The sequence below is a fragment of the Protopterus annectens genome, chromosome 13.part0 (genome assembly GCF_019279795.1).
Source record: "Protopterus annectens isolate FY-2018-M chromosome 13.part0, PAN1.0, whole genome shotgun sequence".
Lineage (NCBI taxonomy): Eukaryota > Metazoa > Chordata > Ceratodontiformes > Protopteridae > Protopterus > Protopterus annectens.
In genome coordinates, this window is record NC_056747.1 from 183,159,148 (window position 1) to 183,181,366 (window position 22,219).

The following is a 22,219-nucleotide window of genomic DNA, read 5'->3' on the forward strand; positions in this document are numbered from 1 at the left end:
AGATGTTTTCCCTTCTAGAACAATCTGCTTATTCAGGCGTCTTTTCTGGGGACTCTGCTCCAGCATCTTCGTTATGCTATTTGCCTCTTGCAAAGTATGGGAGCTACTGTGAATTTCCAAAAGTCCTTTCTCACTCCTTCACAGGATCATGTTTTTTGGGGCTACAGGCTCCAGACCATTCCTATACTGGCATCCATGCCGCCTGCCAAGGCTGTCACTCTATGTGCTTATTTTCAGTCCCTTCTCCCTCCGGTCTCAGTCTCTGTCAGGGAGTATCACAGGGCCCTGGGTTACATGGCCTCCACTATCCCTGTGCTTCCTCTAGCCAGACTCCATATGAGGAAGCTTCAGTGGTTCCTGAAGTCAGTTTGGCGTCAACGTTCTTATCCTCTGGATTTTCTAGTTCCTCCTATTCCATGCTCAAGCTAGAGCTTTGGTGATAGATCCACCAGCTGTTTCTTAGTCTGGGTCTTCCTTTTCAACCACCACTCCCCTGTCAGGAACTGTTTTCATATGCCTCAGACATGGGGTGGGGTGTTCTCCTTCTTCCCTCTGAAGGTTCAAGGCCTTTGGTCAGTTCATCAGAGGACAGACCATATCATTCTGAAGGAGATGAACACTTCTCCTTGCTCTTCAGGCCTTCCATTCCCTGTTTCTCCCAGGTCATTTCAAGATCTTTACAGACAATACCACAGTAATGTGCTACATCAACAGGCAAAGGGGACGTGGTCTTACCTCCTCTGCAGCCTAGCTCTCCAGGTTTGGGATCCGGCTGTCCAGTATCAGGTCACTTTTCAGGCTATTTATATTTCCTCGGAGCAGAACATAGTGGCGGACTCTCTGAGCAGATTTGTAACACAAGATTCACGAGTGGATGCTTCACAGAGATGTGTTTCGGAACCTTATCCACCACTGGGGTACTCCTCAAGTAGATCTTTTTGCCTCCAATATGAACAGACAACTCCCTCTCTCTTTTGCACCAGAGTTCCATGTCCTTTATTGAAGAGTACTGCAGCAGTGAGATGAACATCTACTGTTATAGTAAGATTTTACAAAACTGTACTTTTGTTTTTGAATCTACCAGTGTAATTGTGGCAGCTGGGAGCAGAGTTCACTGTGTCTGTAAAGGAGTAGAAGTCTGGCAGCACAGAGGATTATGACACTGAATTGTAAACAGGCTGCTTGCTGCAGTCCATGCCAGTATAGGAATGGTCTGGAAAGAGCATGCCATCTGTTTCTATTTCTTTATCCCTTCCCTCCTCTTCCTCTCGTACTGATAGTCCTGTTCAAGGTAAAACAGGACTCTCCCAAAATCTTGTTGGTGACCCCTTTTAGCCCAGACAGCATTGGTTCCCCTTCTCTTCTGCACTTAGCTAAGGGCAGTCACCATACGTTGCCTCACAGGGTGGACCCACTCACAAGACAAGGGGTCTGTCATCCACCCCAACTTGTTCACTCTTCAACTGACACTGTGGGTGATGAGGTTTTGATTCCTTTTAGGCACCTTGTTTTCTGAGGATGTGTTTCGGATTCTGCTGGAGGCCAGGAAACATTTGTCCAAAAGGGAAAAGATTTTGTCAGGTGAGTTGCTTGTAACCTGGATCCACTTTCTGTGGAAGTTCCTTTGGTTTCCCCTTGAGTGTCTGTGAATTCTTCAATGCTGGATTGGCATATTCTTTAATGCTGGATTGGCATATTCTTCAGTTAAAGCCCACATTTCAGCTATTTCTGCTTAGACTCCTCCTTTGGCTTCTGGGTTTGAGTTCAAACAATTTCTTAAAGGCATCCTTCATATTAGGCCTCCCACGAAGCCTATTCCTCCTTCGTGGGACCTTAATTTTATTCTTGAAAATTTGACTCTGGCTTCTTTAGAGCCTGCAGTTTCGGCTTCCCTACAGCATTATACTTAGAAGACCATTCTTCTTTTGGCCCTCACTTCAGCTAGAAGGGTGTCTGAACTTCAGGCCCTTATGGCTGTACTTCCTTTTTTAGTTTTCCATAGGGACAGGTTGTCTGTTTATAATAATTCTTTTATGCCCAAGGTGGTTAGAGTTCTCTTTATCAGTCTATTCATTTGACCACTTTTCCCTTCTCCACAGTCTGCTAGTGAGTAGGTTCTTCACACCTTGGATTTGCATAGACACCTTAGGAATTGTTTGAATAAGACTAAAGCCATGCATAAATTTGAGCAACCTTTTGTTCCTTTTCATCCTAGGTCTTTGGATTTGGCTATTTCTAAGCAAACCATTTCATCCTGGATCTCTAAGGCCATTTCCTTTTGTTACTGTTTTCATAGGAAAAGCATCTCTTGTTCAGTTAAAGTTCATTCTACCAGGGCTGTGGCTTCTTCTGGTGCTTTTTTGAAAGGCTTGGATACCCATTCTATCTTTGAGGCTGCTACTTGGTCCTTTGTCCATGTAAGCATTACAAATTGGACATTGCTGCTAGGGAAAGGGCTGGCTTTGCCAGAGCTGTCATGCATGGTTTACTGGAGGGTTGTTCTAGGCCTTCCTCCTCCCAGCTTTCCTCTTGAGTTTTTGTACTCTCCCTCTAGTGAAGAATACTGCATCAGTAATATGGAAGGACATAGTGGAGTTGTGTAAAATCTTCCCATAACAGTAGATATCCTTCTCTCCACTGTTGTAGTATTCACTTCTTCCCTCCTTCCCCTTTTCTTTTCTCCCTGTTTCCTTTCTGGATGCACATGTTCGTCTTTTTCCTTGGACTGCTGTTCCTCCTGGGGCTCTTCATTTCTGAGGTTTGGACATCCGTATGTCACCTTTATGCCCTAAGCCATGAGTGGGGAGTATACTTGTGACATACAAAATCCCTATAACAACCTAAGGCTTTAGTATACTGGCCGGATGTCAGGCTGCCCTTGGCAGGAGATCCCTTTATTGAAGACTACTGCAACAGTGAGATGAACATCCTACTGTTATAGTAAGATTTTACAAATCTGTACTTTTGTTTTTGAATCTACCAGTGTAATTGTGGCAGGTGGAAGCAGAGTTCTCTGTGTCTGTAAAGGAGTAGAAGTCTGGCAGCACAGAGGATTATGACACTGAATTGTAAACAGGCTGCTTGCTGCAGTCCATGGTTAGAGACCCCAGTCTCTGTTTGCCTACTGTTTGACTGTGACAGAGTCAAGAAATGTATCAGCCCTGTTTGGAATGGAAACCATTTGATCACGGGAGTTAGAGTAAATTATTGAACTTTGACCATATTTATTGTTTGTATACATTTTTCATTTTGTGGAGGTGTAGTTAAAATCAGCCATAGGTGTATTTGGCTTAATATATAGCACTTTGATCTGAGTAACTTTGCCATATTCAGAGTGGGACATGAAGGGGGGGGGGGGGGGGACTGCAGTTAGCAAATAGATGATTTGAGGTTTTATTGAGAGTGACCTGGACGTCCTCAATTACAGGTATGATATTGTGTATAATCTTATGGTAAGCAGTGGGTTCCCTAACAAACATGGATTCACCCACATAGCTTCCTGTGGACTTACCCCCCCCCCCAGCAGAGAGAGAGATTGTTTTCTCTGCACTGAAACCAAATGTCTTTAATTACATGGATGTAAGGATTGTCAGGGTGTATTCAAGCCTTTAGCTCAACCAAATTGCTGTTCAAACTTCTCGCATTGAGAAGAGCAACTCTGCCATACAAGTTTGAATTTGTGGGAATGTCCATGAGTTGAACTTTGTCTAATAAAGGCATTTGATGGGAGTGCCAAAACCTTTAGTCAGCATGAGAAAACTATGAGAAGAGAGGTGCAGCCCATCCTTGGTGAAGCAGAAGGGCTTGCCAGTCATCATTTCTCAGGCCAGCACTTGTTGAATCTTCTAGAATGACACCAGTTTAAAAAACAATCATTAAACTTTTTTCTCTGTAAACTTAGGAATGATCATTGATGTTAGAATTCGACTCAGAACCAGCAACTTTCCTTCCTTGGTGGCACAGGAGGAGAGTTTGGTAATATCTCTCTCCACTTTCTCCAGGATAGAGCTCTTAAGGTTGTTCCCACCACCACCACGACTTCACCCCAACTTCCAGCCCCCTCCCCATGGGCTACTACAAAGTCATATTCATATTTTAGATGGTGATGGGTCCCAAGGGTCTTGGACATCCCTATTCCTAGTGTCAGAGCAACAACTTTCAGTGATTCCTGTCCTTGCCCATTCTAATTAGTAAGAGTAGTGTCAGTATGCCTAGCTAATAAGGACTTGTGGTTTCCTAAAGTCCTGTATGACCTTGGGGGTGAAAGCTTGTTATGATGTGTAGTTAGAAGTATGTGAATGGGTATGTCTGCATTTGTGATGTGTGCATACTTTAACTGAGGTCTGCTACTTGGGGACTTGTACCATAGTGTGTATGATGTGCACCTGATGTAAAACTGTCTTTCTATATGGACAGTTAATAAAACCATTTTGTGGAATATTGTGTACAGTTCTAGAGAACTTTTATCTACAGTGGTGGTAATGGAGTTGAAGCTGCTCAGAGGGAAGACCACAAAAATTCTGCAAAGCTTGTACAAGATGATTTGTGAAGAGATGCTAGAGGAACGTATGTACATCATGGCAGAAAGTAAGAGAACAGGGTAAAATTGCTACCTGCATAAACCAGCAGGGAAGTAGATCAGTTGGCTTAGAGATGGATAAAGGTCTAACTGTATCTGACTACAGCCCAGGTGACCCAGATTTGATTAGTGGCAAAAGCACCTGTTGGAAATGGCATGGAAAAGATAGGAGTGCATTTCCAGAAGATGGACGTGAAACAGGTCACAAGTTGCCATGATCTTTGAGGAGGAGTAGTAGATGCAAATGTGACCAAGGGATATGCATTCATCTCAAAAAGCTGCAACGTACATTAACCTTCTTCATGAGTGCACAGTAAAGGTGTAGTGCCCCTGCAGGGATGGTAGCTGCACATCTCATCCTCCTGCAGAGGGGTGGTGTTACAAACATGTCACCAAAACCTTAAGGGGCCTATGGTATTATGGTATTATGGCTTATGGTAGTGCCTGTGACCAGTTGTTACCCATAATAGTGGAACGTGTGCTGGCTGAAGTATATTAGGGCAGATTGTTTCAGGTTACAGGCTACATTGTAGAGAACACAAATGCAAGGATTCATGAAAGATTGACATGGTTTAATATTCTTGAGGATGCTATGAAAATAACATCTGTGAATTCAGTTGTTGCGATTGTGATATATAAAGTAACTCTAGTGAACTGTAGCTGTATATAGGATACTGATTAACAAACAAAAAAAATACTTGATGGTTATGTATTCCAATCTCACCTCCCATTCTTACCCGTGGGTTCAGAGTCGAACCTCTGCTCCGACTCGGCCATACTATAGCTCAAAGTCTTCAATTGGTTCATGGCTAAGAGGTATCTCATGGTGCCATGCGCCTATTCCCCAGATCTCGTTTGCCGCTCGTACAGCTCGGATGTGGTCTCGCTCTTGGCCGTGGCTAAGTACAAATTTACTACTTTTCTTCAATTTAGTAGCTCCAAAAGCTATTTTAATAGCTAGTGTGTGTGTATTTTTACTTTTAGCAGTTTAGTGTCTCTTCTGGTATCCCACTTTACCTGGTGTTTACAGGCTAGGCCCATTTCAGTTAGAGGACCTAGTCCTCCCCCGATTTTCCTGTTGTTCACCAGTTTAATCCCCCTTGGCAGCGTTATTTTATGGTGTGACTGTTGGTTGTTCCTCTGTTGTTTTTTTTTTCCTGGGCTACGCCTGTTTAACTTCGAGGACCTAGTCCTCCCTGTGGTTACCACGTGGTCTCTAGGCAGTTTGAGTTAGAGGCTAGTTTCCCATGCTTCTTGTTTCTGTGGTGAAGGCCCCCCTACCGTTTTCCCCTGTGTGTGTGTGTGTGTGTGTGTTCTTGTCTGAACATGTCCAAGGAGTCTAAAGAGCACAGGCCTTCGGACTTCAAAAAATGTGTTGTGCAACAACAAAATGTCTCTGACAGATGGGCATTCTGTATGTGTATATTGCCTGGGGGCTATTCATTTACAGGAATCCTGCTTGTTCTGTCACACTTTTAGCCCCGACATGCTGCAGGAGAGGAAGAACAAGCTGATTTTGAGAGGATTGCTGAAACCATCTTTTGAAGAGGATTTGGAGAGATCCTCCAGTTTAAAGTCTTCTCCCAAATCGGATAAAAAGTCTTCTAAGAAGTGCTCTCCAGCTCCGTCAGTCTCCTCGGAACCACCGGAGAAAATTAAGACAACTATAGCTTCTTCGGCTCCACTGACTTCGGAGCCGATAGAAGACAGTGCTTCTATGAAGTGTACTTCGGCTCCAGGTTTATTGGACCCGAGGTCAGATGTGTCAGTTCGGAGCCGGTCTCCAGTTTTTTGACCGGTCTCCCCTACTTGTAGGTCTCCCTCTATAGGGAGATCCAGATCTCCGACCATGTCCTCTAGATCATCCAGGACACTTTCCGATGACTATGTCGATAGAGTGATGAAGAAACTGCTTTAGTCATCGGTGCTGGCTAAATTACTTTTGGCTCTGGCCCAATTGGCTCCGGAGCCCGTCCCCCCTTCATCTTTGGCTTTTCCTCCTCTGGACCTTACTTCGGAGCCAGAGCTGTCGGCTCCAGTTGCCCCTTCTGGCGCCTCGACTCCAATCTCCGCTCCGACCCCGTCGGCGCCGTCCACGGGGTCCAGGGTCCACAGCTCTCTGGTTGATCTTCTTTGGCTCCTAGCCTTCCTCTCAGTGCTTCGGCTCAGGTGAGCATGGATCCGACATCGGCTTCGGACCTTATTTCCTCGGCTGCGAGGTTGTCTTCTGCGGTTAGTCGACCTTCGGAGCCGGAGGATCAGCCTTCGAGGTCATGAGGAGTGTGCTGGCCAGGTCATCAGCTGCATCCTATGGTACTGACACTCTTCCCTGTCCAGCACCGATATCAGTATCAGATCACCCTCTATCTAGGAACAGCGGAGACCTAAGGCCTCAGGATACCTCCATGAGTAGTCCCCAGCTTTCTGAAGCCTCCCTGGGTTTTTTTACTTGAGGAGCCACCCAGAAAGAGAGTGTGCAAGAGGAAGCACATTAACTCCCAAGATGAGTCCCTGACATCTGACACTGACCTCGAGGAGTCAGAGGGGTCCCGTAAGTTGTCTTCTGATGATATCTCTTTTTCAGATATCTTGGAAATACTGAGACAGAGAGGTGACTGACCATCTAAAGCCCCTTCTGAGGAGTCTGTGTTCTTGAAGGTCTTTGGTTCCCAACCCTCCACCTCTTGGATTTCTCCCCCGTTCGAACTCCTGGACCTCGTTTGCCGAAAGGTATGGGAAACTCTGGACACTGTGGAACCGGTCCCTAGGAGACCCAACAAGTTTTTGTCCTCTCCCCCTGATAGAGAATTTCTTTCAAAAGGCGTTCCAGTAGATGCCATGGTGGTGACAGCAGCCACCAAGAAGGAACTTGCAAAAACTTCATCTACCGTCCATCCCCCTAACAAGGAGTCCAGGGCTATGGTATGGGAAGCGTGTGTTCTCTTCAGCGGCCTTTACTCTGCGGTCACTGAACTACTTATCGCATTTTACATGGCTCCAAAGAGATCTCCTAAAGGAGTTGGGAGATTCTCTACAGGGTAACGTTTCTGATGCTGTGGCTCAGAAAGTTAATGCACAGATGTCTATCCTAAATTCTCTTGCTAACTCCTCCATGAGGCTGATCTCGTACGCAGCCGATGGAGCGAGCAGGGCTGCGGGTTCCGGAGTTTCTCTTAGGAGACACTCCTGGATGCGCCTGTGCAACTTCGCGGAGGCCTTCAAGTCTACCTTCACCAATGTGCCCTTTGATGGTTCATCCTTATTTGGAACCAAGGTGAGGGATATTCTCACTAGCTGCGAGCAGGAAGGAAAAACCCTGTCTGCAGTGGAAGTCCGTTTTTCCATGCCTTCTAGACCTTATCCCAAGGGCCAGAAGGGTGTGAAAATGTGGTTCAGAAAATTGCAGAGGTTTTTTCACAATGCACAGAGTGATTTCCCCCCTCCAGAGGCAGAGGAGGGGGTGGAAATTCAGGTAGATGCTGCCCTAGAGGCAGGGGAGGCCCGCGTAACCAGGGGGACTGTGATTCCTTTCATGGCTCCCCCTACCAGCGCTCCTGAGAGGAGGCCCGACTGCGCGTCTCTGGAGCCAGTCAGGGGTCGCATTTCTCTATACCCATAAGCCTGGCGAGACACCACCCAAGACGAGTGGGTATTTGAGATAATCTCCAGAGGTTATCACATTCCCTTTCTTTCATCTCCTCCGAACAAAAGAATCCCAGATGCTCCACCCAGTCAAAGGGATTCCACAACATTAGAAGTTCAAACGTTGCTGTTAAAAGGAGCCATCCAGCCTGTCCCCTCAGACCAAGTAGGATTAGAGACTTACTCCAGATTCTTTTTGGCGCCGAAAAGAACAGGGGACCTGAGACCCATTTTGGATCTCAGCCGTTTGACCATCATGTAGAGAAGTCCAAGTTTCGCATGGTCACGTTACAGTCAGTTCTCCCGTTATTAGGGAAAGATGTGTGGATGTGCTCCATCGACCTTAAGGATGCTTACTACCATATAAAAACGGACAGGGGATCCAGAAGTCACCTACGCTTCCGGCTGGGAGCCAGTCATTTTCAGTTTCGCTCCCTGCCCTTTGGTCTCACCACATCCCCCAGTGGTAACAGCTCACTTGAGACCTATGGGATTCCAAGTGTTTCTGTACCTGGATGACTGGCTCCTGTCTGCCACCACCAGGCATCTACTACTACAGACCAGGGATGCCACTATTGCACTGTGCCAAAGTCTGGGAATCACCTTGAATTGGGAAAAGTTTGCATTGTTGCCCTCACAGCGTGTCACCTTTATCGGCGCCGAATTAGACACAGTGCTCTTGAGGGTTTTCCTGCCAGAAGAGAGAATTCAGGTTTTACAGCAACAAGTCTACGCTCTACTACCACTGAAGAAGGTCAAGGCAGAAGTGGTCCTCCAGCTGTTGGGTACTATTGCTGCCACAATTATGCTAGTCCCTCTTGCAAGACTTCACTTGAGGATTCTTCAGTGGCTACTTTTTGCCCAATCGCCTCTTCAGCACCTTTCTCAATCCCATCTTATTGTAATAACCAACAGGTGCAAGCAGGATTTGCGCTGGTGGCTTCAGACCAGCAATCTCAACACGGGTATGCCTTTCGATGTTCTTCGTGTTTCACTGTTTCAGTCATTACACTAGGGTTATCCTGCTGGCAGGCTACCCTCAGTCGGCCTGAATTCCAAAGTCTAGGTCCGGTGTCGGTTGCTGTTGCCTCTTCCCTGACTTCAGTGCGCCAGGGGTATAAAAGATGCAGCCGACGCCATTTTCTTCAGTCTTTCTTGCCGTGCGGTGCCTGAAGCAGAAGCAGTTCGCAAGTGCCAGTCGGCCGACTCCTGAGATTTTCGTGTTCAAATTTCAGATCCGAAGTCTACTTAAAAAGCTAATTACCCTGTTGGGGAAAACTTTGTTCTTGCTCCAGACCGATGTCAGAAAAAGTTAATAATTGTATTTCTTGTGGGAATCAAATACCTCATTAGGATTTTCATTCTTACTGTATTCCTTGCCTAGGCTCTGACCATGACATTGCTTGTTGTCGGTTTTGTGCTAGATTTAACCAGCGCACTATTAAGCGCCGGTACGATTTTGCTTTTCACTATTTTGGCAGAAGATTTAATTACATTATGCCATCGGATAGCCAACCGACTACCGCAATTCACAAGAAACACACAGAAAAAGACAGGCATCCGAGGTCTAAAACCGACGACAAAGCTAATTCTAAGCCAGTTGACGGTTTGCCGGCTCTCAGGTGCTTTCGCAGCCCCTGACGCTCACTACATTGGAAGCCCAGGCCGCTACAGACTCCCATATGGAGTCGCCTAGGCCGCTGGAAGCACAAGGTATTGGATTTTCGGAAACTATTCCCTCAGATGGGTCTGGAGCCGCTGAGCAGGCATCAGCTTCTGAGGGTGTTTTCAGACCTACTCAATTGTACATTAAAGTGACTCCAGCAACAAAGGCAAAGACTAAAGCATCTTTAAAGACAAAGAAACAAGTACAACAGCCTCATGGTCAGGCCTCCATGACCAAAAAACAGATGCTCAAAATGGCCGAAGATTTAATTACTTTGATCAGGGGTTCCCATCCCCCACCTGATAAGAGGCCTAGGCAAGAGACAGAATATGTATCTTCAGGTCAGGTTTCCATTTCTTCAGTTTCCTCTTCTGATCAGGAATACTCTCTCCCTCCCTATGAGGATTCTGATGCTGAAGAATCTATCCCTTCTGCCTCTCCTCCTGAGGATTACTCTTTTGGGGAAACCTTGCACACCATGAGGGAACATTTCCACTGGGAGAGCCAAGATTATTCTGAATCTAAGAAAAGGCTCAGGAACTTCCTTTTACTCCCACAACACAGGCCCCTAGCTATTCTACCTGTGTTAGACATTGTAGATGTATTTTCAGAGTCCAGTCTGACTTCTGATTCCTTACCTCCAGCTCCTGTTAAGCCGGACAGGTACTACAGGGTACCTGACTCTCATAAATTCCTTTTCAAGAACCCTGCTGCTGACCCAGAAACTATTTCTCAGGGTCCCAAAGAAGTCAAGGCATCCACTGCAAAAAAAACCCTACCCCCTCTGACCGGGATTCTAGGGCATTAGACAGATGGGGAAAGAAGATTTACACCTCTGCTACCTTGGCTATAAGGGCTTTAAATTGTCCGTTTCATATGCTCAAATATCAACAATATATTATGTCACTGCTTAAAAAGAAAATGTTGATAAATTTTGAAGGTGCAGAAAACAAAGAAATGCAGGTTTTATTACATGCAGTTGAGCAAGTTGGTAAGCATACTTTGCAATGTGGTTTTGATTCTTTGGAGGCCTCTTGCAGGACCGCTGTCACGGGTTCGGTCATTAGGAGGCATGCTTGGTAAAGGAACAAAATTTACCAAGTCATGTTAAAGCAAAATTATTAGATGCTCCATTACAGCATGATACTTTGTTTGGTGTTAAAGAAAATGGAGGACAAAGCTAAACCTATGCAAACAGTCAAGGATTTCTTACAGGTACAGCCTCCAAGATTTAGCAGACACTGGCCTACAAATAATTGGTCCTTTCCAGTGTCAGACAGACCACAAAGGGGCAGATATAGACGCCCAAGAGGCAGATCCCAGCCCCAAGGTTCATACAGGTCTAAACAATGGGGTACTTCTACCTCCAAAAGTGGAGAAGACAAATCACAGCCTAACAGGAGACAGTCCCAATGACTTCCCCCTGCCTGTACCAAGCACTTATCTTCTAGCAGCACCTTTAGGGGGCAAACTAGCACTTTTTTCTCAAAATTGTCACATAATAACCCAGGACAAATGGGTCTTAGACATAGTGTCACGGGGCTACAAGTTTCACCTTCATACCCTGCCAAGGACAAACAGTTGCCCAGACCTACCAAAAAACCAATGGGCAGAGGCACAAAAACAAATCTCATCCCTCATGTAAATGAGGGCCATTCAACAAGTGCTAGAACAAGAGCAGAGATGAGGGTTTTATTCACGACTGTTCTTGGTACCCAGAAAGGACAAAGCCTGGAGACCAATACTGGACCTTTCTATTCTAAACACATATCTGGATATACCAAAATTCAAAATGTTGACCTTACAGCAGATTCTGCCCATGCTGGGCAAGAAGGCTTGGCCTGTGACTTTAGACCTAAAAGAGGCATACCTGCATGTCCCAGTCAGACAAACATGCAGAAGATACCTCAGATTCAAAGCTGGCTCAATGCACTACCAATTCTCTGCACTGCCCTTTGGCTTATCTACTGCGCCCAGGGTCTTCACAAAGTGCCTGGCACCAGTAATTGCATTTTGCAGATCAAAGAGGAATACAAATATATCCTTACTTGGACGACTGCCTCATGCAAGCAGAGAACAAGGACATTCTACTACAGCGTCTGGCGTTTGTAAAGAGATTACTACCATGTCTAGGGTACACAGTCAATGAACAAAAATCAAAACTAGTACCGTCTCAAGATAATATTCCTGGGCGCAAGCTTAAATACAACTGCCCAGATGGCTTATCTCACACCAGACAAACAAAGGCAACTGACTTTCTATTTCAAACTGTTGGCAACAAAGGCTCAGTTAACTGCAAGAAAAATTCTTCAGGCTTTGGGCTTCATCGCATCCTGCATTCTACTAATTCCATATGCAAGACTGCATATGAGGAAACTTCAATGGTACCTAAAAAGTGTTTCGACTCAGCATTGCCACAGCCTGGAAACAATTACTCTCATTCCCTGCCTGCAACAGGAGTTTCGATGGGCAAAGGCCTGTCACCAGAACAAGGGACAGCCATTCACCTTACCCACAGCCAGGCAGACATTGACAGCGGATGCATCAGACTACGCCTGGGGGGCACACATGGCAGGAAGATGCATTGAAGGCACATGGTCCGCCAACCAAATGCATCTACATATCAATCAAAAAGAGATGCTAGCTGTTCAGAATGCCCTGACAGCCCTCAAGGACCTACTTCATCCGGGACAACAACTGATAAAGACAGACAATACTACAGTCATGTGGTATATAAACAAGCAGGGAGGCATTCATTCTTACCCCCTCTGCAGACTAGCCACGACTTTGTGGGACACAGCATTGACTTACCAAGTGCATCTGCAGGCACAATTCCTGCCAGGAAAGATAAATACTCTGGCAGATGAACCAAGCAGAAACCTCATGGATCCCCACGAGTGGAAATTGGATCCACAAGTCTTCAACATGACAGCAAGGAAATGGGGATGCCCAGACGTAGACCTATTTGCCTCTCCTCACAACTGCCAACTAAAGAGATTCTGCACAAGGACTTATCACAGACAAGCATGGAAAGTGGATGCCCTGTCTTTCAGCTGGAAAAACCTAACAGTATATACCTTTCCTTTCTGCCTCTCCTCCCCAAGGTACTCCTAAAGGTCAGACAAGAGAAGCCAAAAATTATACTGATTGCCCCAGACTGGCCCTGCCAGCACTGGTATCCAGTCCTAAGGAACTTGTCTCAATGCCCAGCCTGGACCTTACCTCGGATATCTCACCTACTGTCCCAACAAAACAATCAGATCCTGCACAGCCAACTCAAGACCTTAAATCTGGCAGCATGGCAGATAATGTAGTCATTTAAAACGCACCTCTCACTAAAGCAGTGATGGATGTCATTTTGGAGGCCAGGAGGCCTAATACTAGAATGTCCTATGCTGGAAAATGGAAGAGATTCTGTGCCTGGAACCAGGCACAATGAATTGACACAGCAGTACCAAACATTCCTCAGATTTTGCAATACTTAACTGAGATGCTGGACAAAGGCCTATCCTTTTCATCAATTAAAATTCATGCCTCTGCCATTTCAGCTCATTACAACACAGAGCCACCAATTTTTTCTCATCCTTTGTTACCTCAGAGGAGCCAAAAACCTAAGGCCTTCAAAGAGATCACCAATACCTGCATGGGACCTTAATTATGTTCTGGAAAAACTCACTCTGCCCCCTTTTGAGCCAGCCACTACAGCTGATATAAAGTTTTTATCTTGGAAAACCGCTCTTTCCCGAGCAATAACCTTTGCAAGAAGAGTCAGAGCTACAGGCACTCATGGCTGTGGAACTTTTTACCATTTTTTTATCCAGACAGGGTTTCTCTGAGGACAAACCTGACATTTACGCCTAAGGTAGTGTCCAGTGTGGCCCTTAACCAAACTATCCATCTGCCTACTTTTTATCCAAACCCACAGAATAAGGGGGAAAGATTTCTGCATTCTTTGGACATATACAGACAGCTACACTTCTGTTTGAACAGAACCAAAGCTTTCAGAAAGACTGAGCAACTACTAGTGGCATATGCTGCCGGATCTCAGGATCTCAAGGAAAGGCTATTTCAAAGCAGACTATTTCAAAGTGGATAGGCCACTGCATTCGTTTCTGCTATTCACAACATGGCAAGCCAGTGCCGATGGGCATCAGGCCACATTCAGCTAGAGCAGCAGCCACTTCAGCAGCCTTCCACAGGGGAGTACCAGCCAAAGACATTTTAGAGGCTGCTACCTGGAGTTCATTGCACACCTTTACAAAGCGCTATCATTTACCACTCTACTCTAAATCCAGGGCAGGCTTTGCCACTGCAGTCCTGCAGGGCCTCATAGCTGCTCCTAATGCTATTTAGCTCCAGCCTCCCAACCATAGCTTTGGGATTTAACCCAATTGTAATGACTGCAACAGTGAAACACGAAGAACATAGTACAGTTGTTGTACACTTACCATAAATGTAGATGTTCAAGTGTATTCACTGTTGCAGTCCAGGTTACCCACCCTCCATCCCCCATCTCTTTGCTGGAACTTATATACACTTCTCTAATCTATACAACCTATGTGGTGTATTTGCTTGTAGATGAGAGTATATATTTTTTGGTGCATGCATGTTTTATTGGCATATTTTCAGCCTTTTTGGGGAAACTGAAGGAAATGGTGTCGGCTGCATCTATTATTATACCCCTGGTGCATTGACGTCAGGGAAGAGGTGACAGCAACCGACGCCAGGCCTAGACTTTGGAATTCAGGCTGACTGAGGGTAGCCTGCCAGTAGCATAACCCTAGTATAATGACTGCAACAGTGAATACACTCTAACATCTACATTTATGGTAAGTGTACACAACTGTACTTTCTTCCTCCTCCGATTACCACTGTGACCACGGATGCCTCCCAGATCGGGTGGAGGGGGGGCATTATCTCAGCAGGACTGTCCAAGGCACGTGGCAGGAACACAAGATCCATTTGCATATCGATGTCTTAGAGATGAGAGCGGTGCTATTAACGTTGCAAGCACTTCACAGCTTTCTTCCTCTTGGGACAATTGCAGTCCACTCGGACATGTCTGTGGTCTGGTATCAGAACAAACGGGGAGGAACCAGGTTGTATCCCCTTTGCAGAGAGGCTCTTCGAGTGTGGCAGTGGGCAGTATCTTCCCAGCGCTTTCTAGTGGCAACGCACATTCCGGGGAAGTCCATCGTGATTGCCAACAGGCTGAGCAGAGCTATTCTGATGCCTCGAGTGGTCCCTGACCGAATAGGTGGTGGAACAGATTTTCCACAGATGGGGTCAGCCTTGCTGTGATCTATTTGCCAGCCCCCTCAATGCCAAATGCAGCAGCTATTTCACCCTTATTCCCACGGAAGGGGAAATGCTCAAGAATGCTCTAGTTCACGATTGGCCCCTCCGGTCTTCTCTATGCCTTCCCTCCAATTCCCCTGATAACGAAGGTTATTCAGAAAGCACTGTCCTTGGGAAGCAAAATGATACTGATTGTTCCACACTGGCCTCGTCAGATCTGGTTCCCCTTTCTTCACCCTTATCTAATGGACGAGCCATGGATTCTGGACCCACATCCGGATCTGTTGACTCATATGTCAACGCAGTTCCACCCCTCCATCCAAACCCTCAGGTTGACAGCATGGCTGATCCAATTCCGTCCCTAGTCGGGCTTCATGATTTTTCACCGGAGGTGGTACATATTCTGTCTTCCTCTCACAAGCCTTCTACTAGGAAGATTTATTCCAGTAAGTGGAAGAGATTTTCCATTTGGGCTCATGAAAGACGGATTGATCTCTATACAGCTCCCATCTCATCGATTTTAGAGTTTCTGTCTCAAATGTTTAGTCAGGGATCTGCTGTGGCAACTATTAAAGTACAGTTGGCAGCCATTTCTATTTTTCATGTTGCTGATGAACCCAATATAATGGTGCATAGACTTTGTAGGGCCTTTCTCAAAGGGACTATGCTATTACGACCTCCGATCTTTGATCCTGTTATGCCATGGGACCTTTACTTTTGTGCTACAGCAGCTTACCTCACCTCTTTTTGAGCCTGCGGCAACCTGTGACCTAAAAGTTTTGTCTTGGAAGACACACTTTTTGATAGCCATCACTTCGGCTAGGCGGATCTCTGCACTCCAAGCTTTATCAGTCCGGCCCCCTTACTTGATATTTCACAAGGATAGGGTTTCGCTAAGACATAATCCTTCCTTTATGCCTAAGGTTCCTTCAGTGGTCAACCTCAACCAGTCTGTTGAGTTGCCTGTGTTTTTCCCTGGATTCTGTAACAAGGCAGAATTTAAGTTTCATCAGCTGGATGTCCACAGACAATTATGTTTCTATTTACATAGAACAAAAGATTTTAGAAAATCTGACCAACTTTTTGTCTCCTTTTCGGAAAACAGACTAGGGACTTCAGTTTCCAAAGTAGCTCTGTCCAGATGGATTTCTAGCTGCATTTCCTTCATCTATTCTTCAAATGGCAAGGAATTACCCTTCAAGGTAAAGGCTCAGTCTACACGTTCGGTGTCTACTTCTACTGCCTTTCAGGCTAGGATGTCTGTGGATGATATTTGTGCTGCAGCTACTTGGGCATCTCCTCATACCTTTATTAGTCATTACAAATTGGATCTGATATCAAGGGGCAGATCCTCATTTGGTTCCACAGTGCTCAGGAGTATTTCCCAGTGAGCCGCCCAGGGTCTAGGTGCTGGGGACACTGTCCCACAGGTTAGAATGTAGGCGAGATTGGACTACATAACATCAAGAAGTTATGTACTCACCATAACATTCAATGTATGTAGTCCATCTCGCCTCACATTCTTAATAACCCCCCCACCTACCCCCTCCTGGAGTACCTAGAGGTCAAGTCTCTGGTTTCAGCACTCCTTTTTGAGAGGTTGTGTTGGTTCTTCCTCTCACTGTGTTTCTGTGTGTGTGTGTGTGTGTGTGTGTGTGTGTGTGTGTGTGTGTGTGTGTGTGTGAGCGAGCTCACTGCAAACAAGAACTGGGGAATAGGTGAATTGCACCATGGGATACCTCTTAGCCACGAGCCAGTTGAAGACTTCGAGCTAGAGTATGGCTGAGTCGGAGCAGAGGTTCGGCTCCGAACCCACAGGTAAGAATGTGAGGTGAGATGGACTACATACATTGAATGTTATGGTGAGTATATAACTTCTTGTTTCCCGCCTTTCTGAACTAGTATAGTCCAGTTTTCAGGTTATTGCTGAATCCAGGGCTGTGTTACAAGTTTCTATGTTGCCCATACCTTACTTGGATAGAAGGAAGTTTCTCTGTTAACCTGTGAGAGAGGGGAGCTTTGAGCAGCCTATCTGTCCCTGGAGGAGTGGTTTCAGCCCAGAAGTTAGTAGTTTATTGGCCATTTTGGGCTAATTTTGATTGTATCTGCTCTATTTTCTGGGGGAAAAAAACACGTTTTCCCGCCTTTCTGAACTAGTATAATTCAAGTTATTGCTAAATCCAGGGCTGTGTTACAGGTTTTTGTGCTGCCCATACCTAACCTGGATAGAAGGAAGTTTCTCTGTTCACCTGTGAGAGAGGGGAGCTTTGAGCAGCCTATCTGTCCCTGGAGGAGTGGTTTCAGCCCAGAAGTTAGTAGTTTATTGGCCATTTTGTGCTAATTTCTCTCTGTTTCACCTCCCTGCTATAAAAACTGCATTTGCGTGGTTTTGCACACCGGGCAGTGCCGGTTAGCTAGAGTTCAACTATTCTTGGCTCCACAAAGTCTATTATTCAATTTTTCCCTTAGAACTAGACAAACCTTAAACTTTAGCACTCAAACCATTCATTTCGCAGTCAAGCACTTGCTTAAAACTCATAGCAAGCACTAATTAACCCTAGCACTAGACCCCCCCCCCCCCAATACTGTCCAGAAGGACAAGGCTCTCTATTCGTCCCCACCAGCCAATCAGAAAAATGGCTTACTCTACCTATTCAGGCATGTCCAAAGGGCAGTTTCCGGTGTACTCTCCAGTCCAACTGGTGAATCTAGGCATTTTAAGGCAATGTTACAATTGCCTCGTGTACACAGACAACCCTCTCCTCCTACCACCAAACACTAATATATGCGAGAGATGCAATTATACAGCCAAACTGGAGACAAAGCCCTCTCAACCCAAGACTGGAACTGACAGTCAAGAGGAGAAGGGTAATACTTGCAGCACACCACCAGTCTCACATAGACCTAATAAACCAACACCGGCAAATAACACACATGAATACATGAAAACGTACTCGGAGGCTCTAAATAAAAATCTGCAAAAGAGACCTCCAAAGCAGACATCCAAGCAGCCTCCACACCCCATCACCAACCATGAAACACATACTTCACGTAATCAGTGTGCCACGCAATCACAGCCCTTAAGGCAAAAGACATACCCAACACACTAGTAATAGGTGACTCTATAGTCAGGCACACTGATGTCCCACTAACTAGGCTGGACAAGGAAAAGGTTACAGTTAGCTGCCTGTCAGGCGCCAGGATCCGCCACATAACACAAGCACTCAGGTCATTCCAGAACAAGTACGACTCTCATTGTCCATGTTGGTGTGAATGACCTCAGACGTACCTCCCTGGACTACATGAAAAAAGACATGGAAGAGCTCTCTGATCATGTTACCCAGGCCGGTATGACCCTGACCCTGAGTAGCATCCTGCCCTCACCAAGAATGACGCCACAGTATAAAGAAAAAATTATCAGTTTCAACAATTGGCTTAAGTTTCTGGTGTCATTCAAAGGGGATCCAGCATCTGTCCACCTGGGATGACATGCTCGACACCCTTAGGCTTTTGAATACTGGCCAAGGCTCTTGCCGCCCTTATAGTGCATTTTTAAGGCAAGGCTCAAAAGACAAACCCACCACCATAAATAGCACAAGTAACCAAAAACTGAGGGTAATGCTACTCCACGCCAGAAGTCTAAACCTCAAAATGCACGCACTTGAGGCACTCCTCAGTATGGAGAACATTGACATGTGCGCAGTAACAGAAACCTGGTTTAAGGCTCCTGAGAGTAACCCAGTACTACTAGGCTATAACTCATACCATACCTTTCGGCCACAGAACCAGGACCGAAACACAAAAGGTTGGGGTGTATCCATATTCATCAAGGATACCCACACCTCCGGGTTAGTGGCACAGCACAATGCATCAGAGATCATCCATGTGCAACTAGCAATGGGCAAAACTGCAATCCAAATTGTAGCTTACTGCAGATCACCCACCATGATCCAGGACCCCCTCTGCATTTCTAGAGAAGCTGGGAAATATGAAGGTCCTACCAAACACCCTAATACTGGGTGATTTCAATTACCCAAACATAAACTGGGAGAACTACTCAAGTACTAACTCCCTTGCCCAACGCTTCCTAGAATTTATGAACTCGAATGCCCTGGATCATCTGGTCAACACCCCACCAGAGGGAACAACATATTGGACCTGGTCATCACCAGCATGGGTGACCAGTATTCCACACCGGAGGTTAACCTCTCACTGGTTAGATCAGACCGTAGACTAATCACTCTGGATATCCACATTCCGCCCCCACCCCCAATCAAGGAAAACCACCATGAAAAACTTTTCAAAAGCAAACTTCACGTTACTTACAACCGAAGTGGAAAGGGTCACAGCCCCCATGCTAAAGGACAATGCTGTCCAAGCTGCTGAAACCTTTACAAAGGCGCACTCTGAGCATCTGCAGGAATGCATGGATCGTGCTATCTAAGTAAAACCAAGGCTCACTCCTCCAAGAAAAGGAAACCAGTCTGGTGGACCCCTGCCATAAACAAGCTATACAACAGAAGGAGGAATCTAGTACAGAAAATAAAATCCCAAGAAGGAAAGACATCCCTGATCAGTATCAGCAAGAAACTACGATCCCTCATTAAAACATCCAAGGCTAGTTTCGAAAGAAAAATTGCCAAGGACTCCAAAGATAACCACAAAGCGTTCTTTAGCTATGTCAAGAACCTAAGTGGAAACTCTCATATCTGCCTGAGTTAGTGCAGAATGGCACAAAATACACTGAACCGACTGATATTGCCAACATTCTGGCAGACAGGTTTAGTGCAAACTTCACCCCCCCCTCTCACCCCCTAAAGAGCCCATAACCATACCAGAAGAATGTAGGGCCCCATCAGTCATCGACACACAGGTTAAAACAGCCTGATCCAAAGCCAAAAACACAGCTTCGATGGGACTGGATGGTGTCCCAGGCTGTGTCTTACAAGAGCTCCAAAAATGAACTAACCCTTCACCTAAACACACTGTTCAAACTCCGCCTCTCTACAGGCTACTTACCCACAGAGTGGTGCACAGCAACAGTTATCCCGCTCCATAAAGGTGGAGCCACAACGGACCCCGGGATCTATCGCTTTATAAGCCTGACTAGCCTGGTCTGCAAGGCTATGGAGCGCATCATAATGGAACTCCTTAACAGAGACATTGGGAACCTCCAAATCTTGGACCCTACCCAGTTTGGCTTTAAGGGCAGATCATGCCTCCTAAACCTGGTGGACTTCTTTGAGACAATTACCAAGGCATTAGACAAGGGAAAGGAGGCCCACACAGCCTACCTAGACCTCGCAAAGGCTTTTGGCACCATTCCCCATTCTAGTATTATAGACAAGCTCACCAGCTTGAACATAACCCCCTACGTCACAAGATGGTTTGCCATCTGGCTCTGGATAGAACCCACATGGTGAGAGTTGCAGACTCTACGTCCGACTCTAAACTGGTTACAAGTGGTGTCCCCCAGGGCTCAGTCCTAGGACCCCTCCTGTTCAGTATATACTTCTCAGAGGTACCGGCAAGCATAGGATGACTATGGCTGACCAAGTTCGCAGACGACTGCAAACTAGGGGCTATAATTGATTCTCCGGCTGATACAGACACTCAGAATGGTCTCACTGAGACGGATACCTGCTGTCAAAATCTTGGCCTCAAGCTAAATGCCAAAAAGTGCATAGTCATCCCCTTTGGAAAAAATAAAGTACCCGCAAACTACCACATAGTTTGTAGTCCCCTAAATACAGAAAATGTAATAAGGGATTTGGGGACCCAAGTAGATAGTAATCTCGCCTTTGATTATCATATTGCCAAAGTGGTTAGAAAATCCTTATATGTGGCCCACCTGATCACAAAAGGGTTTGCATCTAGAACAAAAGAGGTTATTGTGTCTCTACTCGTCGCTCATTAAGACCCATCATTGAATACAATGCCCCATTTGGGATGTACCTTACAAGACACCTGCAATAGCTGGAAAGACCACAAAATTACCTCACCAAGAGGATTACTGGCCTCAAACAGATGCCCTATGCAACCTGACTCAAGAAACTCCAGCTGTGTACTCGGTTGCATACCACTTACTCAGAGGTGATCTCTGCCTGACATATACAAGGCCATGTCCAACCCAGAATTGATGGACATGCTCCACCTAAAAAATAACAAATCCTGGAGAGCCACACGCTCTAGAGATATAAACCTCACCACAACGATAAGTAGGACATGCTGGAGGGATAGATTCCTGTCCCAGAGACTCCCCATGCTTTGGAACAGGATTCCAATATACATCAGGCAGAGCCCCTCACTAACACTCTTCAAGAGAAACCTTGATGGGTGGATGGGAAACAGAAAATGTACCCAGGGGATCACTGCAGTAGCTCTGCTGGACATTGGTGCAGGGAACTAATGGCTCTGCTGGACAGAGGCACATGAAACTAATTTTAGGGGGTGGCAAAAGCCAACACATTCTGGCTAGGCTTATAAATGCTCTTGGGCAGATGTCCTAGTACTTACCTATGAACCTAAATAGTATTGTACATTTCAGCATGTTCTAGGCATTACCCTTCCTCAGTAGAAACAAACAAGTGAATGCTATAAAATAGTTGCATCTTGATCTTTTTAAATAAGGTTTCATGAGCTAATTACATTTTAGAACCTTTTTGTGCTGGAAGGTTCTTATGTACAGTGTGCAAAGGTTATACTGTGTGTACTATAGCTGTAAACAAGGCATTCCTACCATCCACATGACTAGTAAACAGAACTCTCAACTAATTCTGAATTGTTGGCTAAAAATAAATGAATAAATATGAAAATAAAGTACTTTTCAAGAAGCAGCTTTCTTGTCTACACATACTTTTACAGCACATGAGCCTTCTTGAGTGGTTTTAGTCTAAGATTTAGAGGCATTTGTCATCATGGCAAAGTTTGCTTCAGCATTTTTTTTTTCCAGTATGAATGTACTTTTGGGAAACCATTTTCTCGTGATGCACATTTTCATTTTCCAGGTAGTGTGAAAATAAAATGGAAACTGC

At 45.6% G+C, this 22,219-nt stretch overlaps 1 protein-coding gene across 1 annotated transcript in view; it reads left to right on the forward strand.

Annotated features, from left to right (window-relative positions):
- PIK3R2 (phosphoinositide-3-kinase regulatory subunit 2) overlaps positions 1–22,219 on the forward strand; it is a 1,862,656-nt gene that overhangs the window by 1,717,621 nt on the left and 122,816 nt on the right. The window lies entirely within an intron of this gene.